Raw genomic sequence first — 18,916 nt, 5'->3', positions numbered from 1 at the left:
ATAGTTGAGAAAGATACATGGTAGCAATTAAACACTGGCAGTGCCTCCTCCATCGTCCCCCATGATCTACATGAGTCACGCACTTATTCACAGCCTCGGCTCAGAACACCTACTTTAAAGTCAAGAACAGATGGCTAAATGTCTTTAGAGCTCAGGGAAAAAAATTCCAGAAGCAGAAAACACCGATGCTAACATCCACTCACCACCACAACTGCAGAACAGCTACATTTTGCTTCTCTGTACAGCTAATCTGTACACAGAACATTTATCTGTTCTGAGGAACAGAGCCTTTGGCAAAAGTACATAGTGTACTCATACAAACAGGAAAGCCAGTATACTCTGTCCTGTTTAGACAGTGTACATGTGACGGTGTGCACAATGGGAGTGGGGGCAGTGTTGGGGGCACGGGGGAGGGGCCCAGGAAAGTGAAGAGCCAGGTTGTCCTAGGGACAACTGAAGGAACTCGGACCAGACACTCTTGGGTCAGAAATCACGTACATCTTTCTGTAAACAAAGCATCAAACGCTACACATATATTCAGCCAGCCCACCTTCGTGCCTCTGCGGGGTATGGGTAAAAGTGACTGTAAGGGAAAAGGCAGAACGAGTTGTCATCTTAGTAACGAGACACTCCAAAATATTTTGAATCCATTCGCTCCTTTCTTTCCCCCACAGCCAGGTCCTCGGTTTAATCCACCATTACTTCTTCCTAAGAGTCCATAGCAGCCTCCTGAATCCCCAACTCCTGCTCCCCACACCCCATCCAAGACCCAGGCTCAAGGAAAGAAAGAGGCTTCCCTATGGCACAGGTCCAAGGGCTCCTGAAAAGCCTAAGAGACCCTTTGACACCAAACCCCTTTAGCCTAATCTGTAACTATGAAACCCTTCCTATCCTGCACCATGGCCTTGGGTCACTGCGCCCAGAGCCAACTAGTACCACCTGGCTCCTGATCTCAGGAGCTTCTAGCATTTCCAGTGCTGCCTCTCCATATGATGCTCGCTGTCCACACACAGGGTTCCCTCCAGAGACTGCTCTACTGCAGGCAGAAATAGCAAAGGGCATTCTATGAGTCCTTGGTGACAGAGGCATCCCTGGCATCTTGGTCCTTGGCAATTCCTTTGATCTACGTCCATCAAGCCTGCCTATTCTGTCAAGTATCATTTACGTTAACTTCGATCATCATCCTAGATGGATAAAGAAACGGAAAAGCCTTGAAGAGAATGCGTACTTATCTGACTTTGAGAATATCATGCACTAGGAGACACAGAAGGTAGATGTCACGGTGTACAAGACTAGCTCCTCGGGGGCTGGAGAGATGGCTCAGAGGTTAAGAGCACTGGCTGCTCTTCCAGAGGTCCTGAGTTCAATTCCCAGCAACCATATGGTGGCTCACAACCATCTGTACTGAGATCTGGAGCCCTCCTCTGGCGTGCGGGCATACATCAAGGCAGAATGTTGTATACATAATAAATAAATAAATCTTTAAAAAAAAAAAAAGACTAGCTCCTCAGTGTGTGACGCAGAAGCTTCCTGGTCCTCTGTTTTCTTACCAGGTTTCTCACTGGGACTAGTTTTCTGTTGCTTTCATTTTAAAACTGTATCCTACTGCCCCTCCCTGTTTATTAGTTTTCCTTGGGGCAACTGACAACTGACTGTGCTCATCTTTTCACGAATAACGTTAAGTGCCCACGGGGGGTGGGTCAGCACCTGCATCCCTCAGTAGCAGACGTGAAATATGAGTGAGAAAGACGTGCTTACAGATAGGAAGATATTACCATCCCAGGAGGATAAGAGCCGAAAAAATACGCAACAGCAGAGCCCGTGAAACCAAAGGTATCTATGTCTTCGTGGGAGAACACGTGAGCTGTAACTGTCACCGTGGACGAAATCTGAAATGGGCCGTGGACCTGGCCTTGGACGCAAGGTGAGGAGCTGCACAAGGAAGCTAACGGGAAACCAATCCCAGACAAAGGCACAGCATGGGCAAAGCATGCTGGGAGCCAAGAAGAAAAACTGTCTGACAGCTCCAAGGGTGGAGAACTCAAGTATCTACGGGGAGGGTCTCGGGAAAACTGAAGGGAGGGCAGGTCCTGAGAGCCACAGTCCCTGGAGTGAAGGACACTTGGTGCTCAGCCTCTGGGCTAGGAGGCTGAGCCCTACAGGGAGTCCTGGCCTCACTCTCTGCGACCTCCCACCCAGGTCTTAAGCCAGCTTCTGCCACTCAGCAGGAGGAGAGAGGAAACAGATCCGCAGCTGCTCAGTTCCCAGCTTCCCGGAGAAAACAAACACCAGCGTCTTTAAGCAGAGGCTTCTCTGTTGTGTTTTATTGTTGGCAACAAATGCACATTTAAGAAAAGAAAGCAAAAACAAGGGGAAGAGCAGCCTCGCCTTTCAAATGTAGCCTGCAAAGCTAGTCTGCCAGTTATACTGCAACAGTGTCTAAAATCGACACTATGGTGTGACAGACTCCTTGCAATCCCACAGCCCAGAGGCTCAGCTGGCCACCTAGTCAAGGCCTAGGAGGGGTCCTGGGAGCCCCTGCGGACCAGAGGCCACTCCAAACATTCCTCATCTCTCTGTCTAAGTTTAGAAGAGCATGAGCCAGGTCAAAGGCCAGGGATGTATGATCAGGATGAACAGTGGCTGTCCGGAAACCTGGTGGACACAGGAAAACAGCTTTGAATGGTGGCAACGAGGGTTTCTCTGAAAAAGAATTTGAAAGCTTTTCTTCACCTTGCATGAAAAACAAAATCTCAGTCGGGCCCAAATTTAGACTCATACTTTGGTATTCCTGTGTAGATTTGGCTTACCGCTGCCAAATATAAGGACAAGAGAGACCTGCCTGTGTTTGGCTAGAGAAAACCAGAATTAACATATGTTGGTTCAGAGCTTTCTAGAGATTGTTCACAATGGATAAGACAAATATTAAACTTTCAGTGGCCTGCAGATGCTAACGAAAGGGAGGGAGGTGTCCCCACAGCCTTGATGAGAGGCCTTAGCTACCAGCAATCTTTGTTACCCGAGGCCAAGGTTCTGTAAAGCAAAAAGCTGAGTGAGAAAGTTGAAGGGTTCAAGTTCAGTGTCTGGGCATCAGGGGAGGCAACTTGCAAGTGTTCCAGTTAGCAATGGGGAACAAGGGGAGTGCCTCTAGAGAAGAAATATTGAAAAGTCCTATGCAAAACTGCTCAGGCAACAGGGCAGGCGGTAGCTGTAACCCCACAGGGCAATCAACAGGACCACTCTGTGAAAAGAAACTATGACAGGTAGTGGACACTGGAATTGAAGAGGAGGAAGGAATAAAAAGATTCAAGACCTGCCAGCAAACACAGTGATGAAGGCTCTGAATAAAATCATAGTCCTTCTGAAAGAGAGCTACTTGGCCCCGACAAAATTCAAAATGGAATATGGTAGGGATTAATATTTTGCGTGTCTTTTTTAAACAATTATTTTTAATTTTATTTATTTATTATGTACATAATATTTCACCTGAATGTATGTCTGCAGGCCAGAAGAAAGCACCAGATCTCATCATAGATGGTTGTGAGCCACCATGTGGTTGCTGGGAATTGAACTTGGGACCTCTGGAAAAGCAGCCAGTGCTTTTAACCTCTGAACCATCTCTCCAGCCCTATGTTGTGTGTCGTAAGTTTTTCCACAGTAAAGTCGTTATTCAATAACTTGAAAAACATAGTTTGAGGCTCTCATGCCAATACTAAATGTTAAATTCATATCAGCAAAATAATCACTTTATAATTTAACTTGAATCCTGCAGTCGAAGTGCTGACTGGTTGGTTGGTTGGTTGGGGTCCCCCACCCCCACTTCTCCCAAACTCTACATGAGAGCTCAAACTGAAACATACTTCTAAATACCTAGTAACCTCCTCAGCCCCACCAGTATCAGCTTCCCTGAGCCCCACAGGTTCCTTAAAATGACAGGTCCCCCAACAAGTATTTAAAGGACACTGAGGCCTTAAATTATTACTATGCAAACTACATAGCAATCAATATAAAAACAGATGCTAAATTTCCTCAGTTCTGTTAGGCACCAACTATAAAATGTATTTTTTTAAACAACGTAGCTTATGTTTCTTGAGCTGTTTATACCAGGGTGCATGGCAGTGTATCCTGGGGTGTTTGTCAGTACTGGGGGTTCCCATTGCTATTCCCTACCTGATAGGGTAAAAGCTCTGGGCCAAGACACCATGGGCTTGCAGAGCTATGCTTCAGACACAGTTGACCTTCCGGGGAGACCAGATGTGAGGAAATACTCCAAAGTGTGACCTTTGCATGAGCCAAAAACCATGACTGAAAGCAGCACATGAGACTTTGCTGCCCTTTATCCCCAGTTCTTGGAGATGGAAGAAATAGCAAGACAGGGAGAGCCATGGCTTCCACAATTACAGGGTCAGATGTGTCTTTTCCAAGTGTGGTCCAGCCTACATATCGCACAAAGACTATTCTTCCTAAAGTATATCTCTGATTCCGTCCAACCCCCTCCCCAACCAGTGCCCCACACTTCGCACTGAAGAACGAGGAAGCACCTCCCAGGCCAGAAGTCAGCATGTTTGTGGAGCTACCTGGCTTCCTATATTAGTGCTTCCCAATGTCAGCTTACCCAGCTGTCAGAAAAGCCAGCCAAGTGCCATTAGCTTCTTTACCTGACCAAGTAACCATTTCTGTGTTACTTTTATAATGAGTGATTAAACCTGGTCTTTGTCCACCAGCTTATTTTTGCTTATAAATTAAATCACAACAACTTCTCTCTTTCCTGGAGCCTTGCCATCATCAAAATGTCATCAGGCCTCCAGGCACTGAGAGCCAAGTCAAAGTGGAAACCCAAAGGCCACAGCCTCCTTCCTGTCAGCTGGAAAACCTGTGACTGAAGGACAGAGGAGAGTTTGAGACAGCTTCCTCGAAGAAGGTAGAAGGGACACTTTTAGTGTCCAAGTGAGTAGCATACCTCTGGGTTCCAGAAACCTGCTCAGCAGAAGGCAGCACCGCTCACTCAGGGCCAGGAGCAGAACTCAAGGCTAAGGGAATAGAGCCAAGATGTGGCAAGACCTAGGGCAGCAGCCACCTACACTTACAGGACTGGTTTCCTTCTAGAAAGGATACCCCCATTCTTAGGACAATTTTCCCTCTATTGTGACAATGGCTTTTCAGCATGCCCACTACATGAGCCTACCTGACTGGGGAGTTTAGAATATACTAGGTTCTTGACACCACTCATCCTGGGACACATCCTACTGAGCGACCGCCCTACCACAACCTGGACTGTTTGCATGCATCTAAGTAGATCAAAAGCAACAGGTGACTGGCCTGAGCCTGTTAGTCCCGAGGGGAGATTTGAGGGGAGTGTAGCACAAATTCTTGTGGGAAAGTCTGCACCTAAATGGACTCCTTCGCTTTTGAAACTTCTCTTCCTTTTCAAGACACAATGCAGGGAGTTAACAGCAGCCCAGGAAGACGGGTACATTCCAGCACACAGCAGACACAGAAAGGAAACAAGAAAGTGTCATGACCTTCATGATGCCCTACAGCAACTGTGAAACCGTGTGCCCAAGATTCCTGGCTATGGGAGATAGTCAAATGCATTCAATACTTAATCTCCCACTAGACGACAATTCTATGGTTTGCACCCAAAGACTTCACTCTTACAGTCTACTGTCTTCTTCCAACCCAGCCATGTGCCTTGGTGTACTTACTGACTGCAAAGGGTTAACTACTACATCAAAGACTAAAGCTGTTTCAATTCCCAAAAGGATTTGGTAAAAATCAGCAAGAAAATAGTTTAGTACGCGGTGCAATTTTTGCTTATACAACAGCTCCAATATTAGTACAGCTTTTAATGCCAGGGCATAAATCAAAACGAGTAATTGCAGAAGTGTCTCAAGAGGGATGGAGAAAGACTGAAAGCAAAGTCGAACTTTTGACTGCTCCTTGGAGCAATAATTCCACAACCTTGACCAGTACGACACATTTCTAGGAAACAGAAAAAAATTCTAGTCTCAAACCTCAGAGTGCAGTCTACAGGCTGAAATAAGCAACGTCACCAGTGAGCATCTCAGATAAGCAGGGTCGCAGGTCCTAGGCCAGAATCACTGGACAGAACCTGCACTATAGCAAGATGCTCAGCTCTGACTCAATGCACACCGAAGTTGAACTTTCCTAGCCAATTACTGTGCTGGACATCCTCACTGCACAGCAACTCCACAGCCAATCACTGTGCTGGACATCCTCAATGCAGAGCAACTCCACAGCTAATCACTGTGATGGACATCCTCACTGCACAGCAACTCCACAGCCAATCACTGTGCTGGACATTCTCACTGCACAGCAACACCACAGCCAATCACAGTGCCTGGACATCCTCACTGCACAGCAACTCCACAGCCAATCACTGTGCCGGACATCCTCACTGCACAGCAACTCCACAGCCAATCACTGTGCTGGATATCCTCACTGCACAGCAACACCACAGCTTCCCTTGTTCACCTCGCAGATGGAGAGAATCACAGTCACAAGAAGAGAATGTGGGGAAAAGTATGTATGGACATAAGTACATATGTACATATGCTGTGGTGTGGTAATTCCATGGGTGATACAAATACAAATGACATGTGGCAGTGAACTGCCTGATTTGGTGACTCTCAACTGTGGCCAGTATCCTGAAGGCCAAGCAGCCAAGCACGGTCAGCCCTCGCCAGGATTCAGAATCTATTAAGGACACATGGTCATCCCTCGACAGAATCTTTTTAAGTGCATGAAGATAATTCATAAGTACACTCCTATTAACTGTCCATCATTGGCAACTGCTCCAGGGAGAGGCTGTGGTACAAGGTGAGAAATTGTGGTGACTGTATTTTATGCACAGAACTCTACAGTCCTGATCATCTCTCTCCCACTCGGAAGATGCTGCTCAACTAAGAGTGAAATTCTCATCTTATCAAAACAACAACCTTGAACGCACCCATCTTTTTAATAAGCCGATAAGCATGTTAGCAACTGGCTTACAGTTAGTTATCACATGCTTGCATCCCTACGGCCTGCACTGCTCCAGAGAGACTGGTAGCCCGTAGGGTTTGGGGAGACACCAGACTCTTCTAACAACCTCACTCAGTGCTGTCCTCGCACCTTTGCGGCCCACCAGGCTCGGGGCTTTTTCTTTCTTCCTTCTTCCACTCAAATGGTGCTCACTGGTCTGATCTAGCTTGACTCGCTGAGCCCCCCCCCCCCCCCCGCCCATCCACAGTATGGTGTCTGAGGTCAGCATAGTCTAAAAACAAGATCCTGTGGAATTTCCTGAGTCTGGGCCCTGGAGAGTCCCTTGTCAGCTGCTCAGGACAAACGCATGTTCCCCACGGATGAATGTAAGAGGGGCAGTCCTGACTGTCTTGAAACATCAGACAATGGCAAGCTTTACAACGTTTTCTAACAACAAATTAAGATGACATCTCTTCCTTCGCTAAAGGAAGATTTTCACATTTTAAAAATAAAGGAAGGAAAAGACAAACCTACAGGTACTTAGGGTATCATCAGCGTTGATTCTCAACATTGCCATCAGTCAACCAGTTCCCCTCAAGTGTGGTTAAGAAACTGGAGTCCTAGGCCGGCTACGCTGACGGTCCAAGCAGGAGTCAGTTTTCTCCAGTCCAACAATACACTAAGCAATGGTCAACCTCTATTAACTATGACACTTACTGCGAACGAAGGAAAACCAAGTGTCCCAGAGAACAGAAGGGTGAATTTAAAGACACTCTGACAGTGGTAAACACAGACAGAAACTAGGCTTAATCCATCCTCCAGACCCGAAATGATCCTCCGATTTGCACACTTTAGAATAGGACCGGGGATGTCTTTGGTGATTAGAGTTAATGAGGAGCCACTCCAATAGTCTGACACAAGATAGGTCCTTGGATATCATGCTGTCGATCCCCTAGCTGAAGGAACTGATCCCTGGAGCAGCTGAACTGTCAGAAAGTAGAGTTCAATTTCCTGGGGGTGGGGGGGATCGTCAGAGGAGGGCTCAATGGCCACCACTGCAAGGGCAGTCTGAGGAGATCTGAGAGCAGCCTGCTTGTGCCTTCCACACAGGAGTCCATAACTGCTCGGCAGCCCCCAGATTCCCTCACCTGTGAAGCCCACGCTGAGAGGCTGTCAGCCCTGCTCAAAGGTAAATATATCATACACGTATCGTCCCCACAGCCGGAGTCAGACTTCTGAAGTCACCAGGGTCCGCAGCTGGCCATATCCAAAAGGACAGGCATATGCACCTTAGATCAAATATTAATACTTCTAAATTTCCCATGCAACATTTATTCACCTGCAGGTGATCTTTTCCCCGGGGCAAATCTCTACTAAACTGGCTCTATTATCAGAAGCGTCAACGAAACCACAACAGCCTGTCGGTACACTTAAAAGAGACGGCCCCCATGGGAAGTGATGAGAATAGCTCCAGTTGCCACAAGTATTCAAAGAAACAACTGACATCATTTCTGCAAAGTTCTAGGAAGGATTAGCTGAGGATAACAAAATATTCAAGGAATCTGCAGGATCTCAAAGCTGCAATAAGGAAAATTTCACATTGAAAACAATTAACTAGTAGACTATGCTACGCTGCTCAGTATTTTTAATCTTTATTTGCTATGTATCAAGCTCTCAGGACCACTAGCCATGGAGTGTAGCTGGGCTTGAGGTTCAGTGCAAAACTTGTCTCAAAATAGTAAGATGGGAAGATATAAGGGAAGACACGCAACACTGACCACTTGCCTCCCTCCGTGAGGTCATGCATGGGCAAGCACAACTACAGAAACTCATGTGCACACACATGCATAAATCATACCAAAACATTAACAAGTCAGTGAGGAAGATATTTAAGGTTAGCCTCTAGCCTCCACTCACATGCACATACATCGGCAAACACCTGCCTGTAACATGAACACCACACATATAACATATGTACATATAACATCATATGTACTATCGTGTGTCCTGCCTATTTGACTTTCACTGTATGTTTGATGACAACTATATTTCCATGGCTTGCCACTCTCTCAGCTCAGAGGAATGCGTGTAAATGCTTGATTAATATACGTCAACTACTTATTTAAGATACATTAAACCCAAGCATCTAATGTTCACTTTTTGCCAAGGGTAGAACAGACTGTAACAAACAAGAAACTTGATAATAAAAAAATGTACGAATGGACTCACCCTCTTGTTCAGACTTCCAGGGGTTTTTTTTTTTTGTTTTTGTTTTGTTTTTGATAGTATATAAAACCTAATGGTGATAATTAAAGTCCCAGAAAGTAGGAAGAGAAGGAGGGAGGGAAGGAGGGTACAGATGGACTGAAAAGCCCAGTTTCCAGAGCTGATCACATCCTTGGTTCCCAAAAGACTCTTCGTCAAATGTGACCATCTATCGGAATCCCCAGTCAAGAGGCCACACTAACTTACTGTCCTTACTCCCTGAACCCAAAATGAAGAACTGATCTGTGAGATTTTTCTCATAATTAATCAAATTCTAATACAATGAATACCATTCACATACTTATAAACTACCCTTGAATCTGAAAACAGGTATTGTGGCTGACTACAAAGCAACCTACACTCATCAAATATTCTAATTCATCTATGTATCTGTTTTCTAGGCAACGGAGGCCCCTTTCTAAGTCCCTTGTGTTCTCTGCGCCACTTTCTCCAGCTCAGCAGCGTTTACCCGACAGTCACCTGCAGCAAAGCATACCCAGGAACACTTTTTTTTTTAAATTAAGAAACTATCTTTGGTGAGGTTCATTGTCCCATCAGCTACAATCCTTGTACTTAGGAGGCAGAAGCAAAATTATGAGTTCAAGGACAGCTGGGCAACCAATGAGAGCCTGTCTCTAAAACAAAACCTGCTTCCAGCTGTAGAGGAAGATGCCGAGGTATTTTAAATGCTCTCACCCTCCGCCCCGGTGAGTTAATACAGAGGCTGTCATTCAGTTGACACATTAGCTATGCCTATACCTGAGCCCTCTGCCACAAATAGCTCATTGACTTGCCTAAGACAAGACATCTAGCAGGTCTACCAGTCAGATCCCATTCACTAAAACTTCCTGAAGCCCTTCCTCCTGTTAGGTACGCTCCGGTGAAGTAAGGGTGAACAACAGAGTGTCACCTTTAGGAGTTACCTGGTTTCGAGGGAAGATAAGGGAATTAATATCCATACGGAGCCATGGGCTAGACAGTCCAAACTTCCTACCGGCTTAACCAAGTGAAGCCGGGTTAGTGAAGGGGAGGGTGGGGATGGGTTCCGCAGAGAACAAATTGTAGAGCTGGAGCTGTAAGCTGTAGGGGAGACAGTGTTAGCAAAGTGAAGAGGAGCCTAAAGAACAGCAGCCTGAGGGCAGACAGCAGCGGTAGAGAGGAGACATGGTCACAGCGGTCTTTCCTCTACGCCTTCCTTAGGAGCCTTGTCCTTTAACCACTTCCTTGTCATCTGGCGACACGCCAAATCAGTAAGGTACCCGCCCCCACCCCAAGACACACACCAGGAACAGGTAGCTGTGTTTGCACTGTGCTCTAGTGTTCTATTATCCAGGGCTGTGCACACGACACGGTTACGACGCCAGAATGAGCAACACCAGGTCTATGGGCAGCTCCCCAGGCAGGGTCAGAGCCCTCAAAGTCCACCAGAGGGGCCACCGTATCAGGACATACCGCCAGCAGCTACCCAGTAAGATGCCTTGGTTCCCTTCAGAGCGCACCCATGCTCATCAAAGGCTCCTGCCAGAGCAGAGCTTCCGTGTGACCCTCCTCAAGGCCTCTGTTCCCTAGACACAAGAAACACCTCAACTCCAGTCGCCTCCATCCAAGCCCGAAGAAGACAGAAGGAGCACAAACAGCCTAATAGACCTGGATCTCAAATCCCACGTCTGTCCTTCTCTGTCTCCCTGAGACTGATGCTAATGTATGAAACAGAAGTTCCCTGCAAGCTTCTCTGGAAATCTGTGTCAGGGAGATGTCAGTGTGCAAAACACAGGCAGGAGCCGGCCTTGGGTTTAAGGATGAAAAGTACATAATCTCCCTCCCAGGAAACGGGGTATAAAGAAGTCATGTGATCTCAAGCCTTACTGGCTAAATGGAGGCTGGTGTGAGTAACTTTCCAGTGTGCTGCTTAGCTTAGCTAAGGACCAGACTCAGTTTCTCGGTTACAAAGTCTAGAGATGGGAAATAAGCCTTCACAGACATAAACACAGTTGGAGCCTGTAACACAACAACAACAAACTTTCCACTAGGTAACTTAGTGGCAGAAGAAATCTGCTTCCCATGTTCAGACGGCTGGTCATCTAACATCAAGACACCAGCAGATTCCACCTGGTGTGGCCCTGTTCTCTGGGAGATCCACGCGCCTGCAGGAGGCGTCCTGGCACCATGGGAGGAAAAGCATCTCTTCACAGGCTCCTTTTAAAGTCACCTCTCTTCCCCCATCACAAGAGCTCAGCCTGCATCACTTGCTACTCCTAGTGGCAATCAGATTCCCACGGGAGTGTATGGGGTCCCAGAGACATCCAGACCACAAACTCCAAAAGAGCAACAGCATGTGAAAGTATGAGCATGACATCTATCATATATAATGTAGCACTATGCATCTAGAAAGGTTCTTGGAAATCATGTTTTAGGCTGGTGATGGTGGCACATGCCTTTGATCCCAGCATGAGAGACCAAGGCAGCAAGACAGCTGTGAGTTCCAGGCCACCCTTAGTTACACAGGCTCAGCCAGGACTCAGCAACAACGCTCTGTCTCAGAAACAAAAACAAAGCAAAACAAAAAAAATATATCAGATTTTGAAATCAACATTTTTACTGGCCACCGTTTAGAAGAATCTTACAATAAATAGAGTTGTAGCTGACCACCCCAATGTGACCTGTTCACGATTCCTTCCTGTTTGCTCAAAATACTCTCTCATGAATTCTGGACAAACAGGCTCAGTGACTTACCAGACCAGGCACTGAGCTTTCTGTGACAATATGAGAGGACATCAAATTAGTAAATAAATTCCATGCCGTGGGAAAAGCATGACTTTCAAACAGCCATTCCTCTTCCTATCACATAGTAAGGCGAAAGCTATTTATTACATTCCCCAAGGAACCCAACCCAGGTTTATTGTGAGGGAGGGAGTCACACAAGAGATTTTCAAGTGCAGCACGGAAGGTAGAAATCGTTTGATTTCATCCTGAGGGGGCGTTTCCATCCCTGGGTTTTAGTTCTGACGTCACAGCAGACTTCTACCAATCTTTAGAGTGTGGTGTCACTTCTGGGCTTCATTCTACTCAAATGACACCAAGATGCCTCCTGTTCCCAAACCGTGCCTGCATTTCCACGTGCAGGAGCAAGGAGGAAGATGCTTGGCCTATGTCCTCTGACCCAAAGTGGATTTAGGCAGAGACTCAGCAAAGCTGCTGACGGCTCAGTTTCAATTGTTAACTGGAATCATTTGAGCCTGAGTTAGTGAGTTCATCCTGGAAAGCCCACAGGTGGGGAACTGACAAGCTCTAGAGCCAGGCAGCCAGACTCTGAAGCTGGGCTCCAGCACCTTCCTTCTAGTTGACCCAACTGATTCACTTCTCATTCTGTGTCTTTGTTTCTGGGCTGCACCAGGAACTATGAGGCCCCTGGAACTATGAGGTCCTTCCCCACAGTCTGAGGAAGTGTGTCCAGAGTACAGTTAGTGCCCAAGAGTTGGTCTCTCTCACAGGAGACACACAGAACACATGGGTTATTCATCTTACACCTTAAGTCGGTAGATATTCCTGTGCTCCCCAACAATCTGCACCTCTGTCAGCAGAACTACATGTGGGAACCTATTCACCACATTTCTCGGGTATATCATAAAGCCAGGGTTTCCCATGACCTAGTCCCCACTCCCCACCCTACCCCACCCTTGCCCCCGCCCCGGCCATCTTCCCTTAGGAAACAAAAGGTTCTGAAAAGAGGGGTTTATCTACATGATAGAATGAGTGTAAGGACATACAATACATAATAAATTTGAAGAAATAAGTAAGAATTAAGCTCCTCTACCTAACTTTTCTTTGAAGATGCAGCCTACGGATGCCATGGATACACAGAGGAAAACGGACAAGACCAGTTTGTGGACAGCAATCACTATTTCTTCAAACAGAACAGCAGACAGCTGGAGAACTTTGCACACACACTGCTTTGGTTGTCTCTGCTTCTGTCCCTCCTACCCACATAGTTCCCTTCACAGTCAGACCCAAGGTGATGGCCAAGAACCCAAATCCAGTTCTGAGGTCCCAGGTCCTGGCTTTTGTTTGGCTGGTGACCGAGTGTCTGACTGGGTACAGCGACCTGCTATGAAACGGGAACGGCAGCAGCAGCACCCTGCACCCAGGCGTCAAAGGAAATGCTTCTTAACGCAATGACCTTACACTACATTTTAAACTTTCAAAATGACACATTAAATTCTATCTGTACCAGTGCAACATTGCACTCAGTTCCGAGAACGGGGTGGGGAGATTGAGGGTGAATTCTAGAAAAATGTAGCTCCAGTGGGGTAGGAACTGCTGACTTATAGGTCTATTGGACGACAGGAGGCATCCCGGACAGTCCAGCTCATGAAGAAGCATAGAAGGAAACAAGGAAGGGCTGTTATACAAAGTCCTTACTGTGTGCCAGGCACACACAGAACACAGCCCTTCCCACCCCGACCCGGCTAACCCTCATAACCACCAAACGTAGGTCCTTTCTGCGGGTGTCCTCAGGAACCAGCATGTCCCCTTCTCCTGTCCTCATAAACCACCAAACGTAGGTCCTTTCTGCAGGTGTCCTCAGGAACCCAGTGTGTCCCCTTCTTCTGTCCCTCTCCCCCGCCCCCCGAGCCCTGGCACTCCATGCCACCGCTCACAGCTGGCAAAGAAGGACCTGAAGGTCTGAGACACAAGGCAATGCGCAGGGAACCTCACCTCAGGGGATCCCAAGGGTGAGGAAGAAAAGGACAATGTGTTCCAGACACCCAGGAAGTAGCTCAGATCATCACTCTGACAAGAGTGAGGAGAGGAGGTGACTGGCAGGGTACCAAGTGGCAGAACAAAGCCCGAGTTGACCTGTCTTTGCGTTTCAAAGGCAACTGGCTGCTAGGTTGACCCTCCCGTTGAGAGGATGGCTCTGTCCCCAGACAAACAAAGTTGTACTTCCCTTTCAGCTTAACTTAAGATAAAGGGGAAGTTTTCTTCCAAATTCTAGACTAGGCAAACCTTCTTGAAACTCATAGAGTCTCTGATAGCTGAATCTCTTGCAAGACAATCTGGGGTATACATGATCTCCAGGCAGGGCTGTGGTCCTGCTGGCTGCAGTAATGCTAGGGATGATAGTAACACTAGTAACCATAGCGACAGCAGCAGAGCAGCATCTGTTGACAGCTATAGTGTACCTACTGTGTACCTATAGTGTACCTGGTACTTTAACAGTACCAGGACTGTTAAAGGCATTAGCTTTTAATCCCTTTTAAAGGAAATGGGTCTCACAGAGAGGGAGGGGCTTGATAACTTAGCCAACCTCACAGAGCTACTGCGTGACAGCCTGAGAATTTCAAGCAGCTGATGGTCCACACTCAGCAAGGAGACTGCTCCAGGCGGCTAGATACTTTCAGGTTTGGGCACACATTTATTTTGCCCATACCTCCCTGAGCTGAAGCAATTTTCCAAATTGCCCCCAGCCTTTAGGATAAGGAACACACACGACACTCCCTAAGGGCTGACAAAATGTGCATGTACATAAGCTGCTAACGGAGATGCCAGAAGAACCAAACTCCACAGGAACAATAAAAGCCACCAAAGCAAAGGGGGAAAGGATAGAGAAAGAATGAACAGCGAAAGACTGGAAAGTACCAAAGTCAAGCGAAGTATGTATGTTCTTTATTACTACTGTGGCCATTTGAAAATGTTTAGAATAAAGTCATAATGGGGGCTCAGGAGATAGTTCAGTTCAGAAAAATGCCTGCTACACAACCATGAGAACCAGTGTTTGACCCTAGAAGTTAGGTTAAAAAGGCAAGTGTTCCGGGCATACTGCTTGCAATCCAGGCTTAGAGGAGGCAGGGAACGGCAAGTGCCTGAAGCTTACTAGCCAACAAGCATACTTGGTGAGATCCCGGGCAAATGAGAATCCTTGGTGGGGTGGGGGTATGAGGGGAATAAACCAACCAAAGTGGACAGTGCCTAAGGAACTAAACCCAATGAAACACACACACACACACACACACAGAGAGAGAGAGAGAGAGAGAGAGAGAGAGAGAGAGAGAGAGAGAGAGAGAGAGAGAGAGAGAGAGAGAGAGAGAGAATGCATCACTTTATTGGCAGTTGAGTTTCCTAAGGTTTTATAAGGTCAGCTATACCTTATCTGGCTCAAACTCAAAGAAGTTAAAAGGGTAACACGAACAGTCTAACTCAAGTTCCTGCATCTGTGCGCAAAGCCAGAGCCATGCATCCTCTCAGCTTCCCCACTTCTTTCACAAAAGGCAACACTGTCTGTCGCCTTGATGTAGGCACGTAAGCAAGAGTGAGCTTTCATTCTCCTTTAGAGTGAACGGGTATTCCACGTCATGGATACACTGGCTTTGACAAACAAATACTCCAACAAATTACCTGGGCATGGCGGTACATGCCTATAATCCCAGTACTGGGAAGGCAGGAGCAGCAGGGTTATCACAAGTTCAAGCCCAGGCTATCACCCCTTCCAAAAACATCTCCAACAAATGAACATAGGCCTCTAACATTCCAAACACACACTGGGATAGCTGGAGGGCAGGTTCCTAGCAGAGTCCTAATTATGCTTATAAATGCTTACTAACTCCCTGCCAGAAAGACACGCTGCAGACTCCAGAGATGCACACGCCCACCACGGCTGACCAGAAGCAGTCAGCGCGGTGTCCCGGACTGTGGAGTGGAATAGAGACGTGTGTGAGTGGCTTCTATAAAAAGCCACCTCACACTTTGCTTGGCTGCAGAGACAAAGACAAGCCACACTTCTAGTTGTGGGAGGCAAGTACAAGATTCCTCTCCACTGTGGATGTAACTCTGCTGCCAGTAATGTACTGACCTTCGACTTGTGGGACAGATATCTCAATGTCGTTTTCAAGCTGAATTTCTCTAGTTGTGACACTGAACATTTCTTTCCTTCATATGAACTCCACTTGCCTGTGTGCTTCATTAGACTGTTTCCGTCCACTGTCCATCTTATTGGCTGTTCTAAGCACTTCATGTATGTGTGTTCATATATATGCATATGCATGTAATGATATGTATATACAGCGTACATATATTTTAGATACATATATAACATATATACTACACCAGCCACCCTACATGCAAGGGTAGGTTTATGTTTCGTGGGACAGGAAACTTATATAATTTGAACACTACCCACAGGCGATGGAAAATGATGATGGAAAATTTCTGTACAAATATGTGTCTTTACAATGAAAGGAAATGCGTATCAGGGCCAGCAAGATGGCTCAGTGAGTAAAGGTGTGGTCCCTGCCAACCTGGCAACCCAAATTTGATCTCCAGAAATCATATAAAGGTGGAAGGAACGAACCAACTCCACCAAGCTGTCCTGACATTCACACAGATATAGTGCCATGAATACACATACACGCACACACAATTTAAAATTAATTAGTTCACTTATCCATTCATTCATTCATTCTTTGGAATCACAAAGATCCTAGCCCCCATTTTCTAGAATACTTACAAACAGAAGTGATTACATGGGAAAAAAACAAAAAATAAAAAACCCAGCCACAAAATGGTCCTTTGTCCCTGTAGGATATTTTTGCAGTTCCCTGAGTCTGCTGAACTCATAGACACCTGAGCTGTTGTTCTTGTTGTTGTTGTTATTATTATTATTTCACTTTATGTTTATGTGTGTTTTGCTTGCATGTATGTCTATATGTGCCTGGTGCCCATGGAGGCCAGAAGAAGGCATCAGACCCCCATAGCTGGGAGTCACCATGTAGGTGCCAGGAATCAACCACCAGGCGTCTAGGAGAGCATCCAGTGTTCTTAACCACTGACCCATCCCTCCAGTCCCAAAACCCTGGGTCTTAAGGTGCAGTAGCTACAAAGGAACAGGGTACATCCCTACATAACAAGCATCTCTCCCCATCTCACAGATGGAGAAGGTGAGGCTAAAGGACGCAACGACATGCCCTAACAAGACACACAGTGATGTCAATCCAGATCCCAAAGCCCTTTGGCCTTGAGTCACTTCCTGATGCTTTAAGCCAACTGTACTAGACTAAATCTACCTCTCCACCACAGTCTCCGTTAGACGTCTCTAAGGGAAAGCACGCTTCATTTGAAAAACAAAAACTTCGTTTGCATCTTCAAATGTCTTCTCCCCTTTAAAAGAGGAATTAAAAGTTGCTCTTTATGTATGAAAATACAGAGGCCAAGGTCCATACTCTGTTTGCCACACTCTCCGGAGTTTCATCTGAGGGTCCACAGAGATAGCCACAGGCCAAGCCTTGAGGCTGAGGATGGAAATCAATGGCAAAGCACCTGCTTGGGGTTCACAATGTCTCACATTTGACCCCGGCACCCCAAAATTTAAGAGTCTAGTCTCTATGTTAGAATTTGTTTTCTACTGAGCTCCTCTATTTCCTTCTTTTAACTCTTTGTTTTAAAAACTTTGTTTAGTGTATTTTGTGTATATGAATGCTTTGTGTGCATGCATATCTGCAGACTGCATGTGTACACGGAGCCCACAGAGGACAGAAGCAAGCACTGGGGATTCCCTGGAACTGCAGTTACAGATGTTTTTAAACCACCATGTGGATACTGAAAACCAAACCTATGCCCTCTGCAAGTGCACTCAGTGCTCTTAATCTCTGAGCCATCTTCACAGATCCTAGATTTTCTGCTTTCTGATAATTCTAAATAATTCTAATAATTCTAAATACAGGTTTATCTGGAAACAGACTCTACTTGGAATAAATCGCTGTGGTCAGTTTTGGTTCAGTGATTAGGTAAGCTCAAGGCCTAGATCTCTGCAAACACATCTGAGTCCTTCCTATAGCTCAAGAGGAAGCCAATGAAGCTGATTCACCACCGGGCTTAGTAACAGAAGCCATGCCAGTGATTCTCACCAAGGACAGTGCTAGCAATGGCTGCTGATCATATTTCGTTACTGGAAGACAGAAGGCTGAACACTCAGAAATGGCACAAACAGTCCATTACAGGGAAGGTCTATCCAGCCAAAACCAGGGCCACAGAGAGCTGGCATTGGCTGAAAGGGTGGCTGGGGCTGACCCGCAGTGACCTGGAGCAAAACAACATAAAATATGGAGATGGCTACCTGCTACGCCAAGGCTCTTGGGGTAAAGTTGATAACTCAAAAAAAACAGAATGACAGGAACCGAACATGGGATGTGCTCACCTGATGTGGTTGCCCCATAGCATACAGGAAAAAAAAAAAGGTTTCTAAACTAATATATATATATATAATGTTTTAAAATTTCAGAATCAACCAAAACCAATTTTCCAAATGACTTTTCTGGCAGGTGTATAAATATCTGTATTCCATCTGATGTGCTCACCTGATGTGGTTGCCCCATAGCATACAGGAAAAAAAAAAAGGTTTCTAAACTAATATATATATATATAATGTTTTAAAATTTCAGAATCAACCAAAACCAATTTTCCAAATGACTTTTCTGGCAGGTGTATAAATATCTGTATTCCATCTGAAAGGCAGAGAAGCTGTTCAAGTTGAAACTGAAAATCGGATCATTATAAAAAGGTTCTGTGCTAAAATAGCATTATTTATCAGGAGAACTAGCCAAGACGCATCCAGGCTCCAGTCCCAAGCATTCTGGAATGGCACGTCTGTTAGAACCAGTGCAGCCCAGACACA

The 18,916-nt window shown here is 46.1% G+C and overlaps 1 protein-coding gene across 1 annotated transcript in view; it reads right to left on the bottom strand.

The window, feature by feature from the left end:
- Stk39 (serine/threonine kinase 39) overlaps positions 1-18,916 on the bottom strand; it is a 256,946-nt gene that overhangs the window by 155,731 nt on the left and 82,299 nt on the right. The window lies entirely within an intron of this gene.

This window comes from Arvicola amphibius, chromosome 7, assembly GCF_903992535.2.
Source record: "Arvicola amphibius chromosome 7, mArvAmp1.2, whole genome shotgun sequence".
NCBI classification, from domain to species: domain Eukaryota; kingdom Metazoa; phylum Chordata; class Mammalia; order Rodentia; family Cricetidae; genus Arvicola; species Arvicola amphibius.
This window is presented reverse-complemented; position numbering and strand designations above follow the sequence as displayed.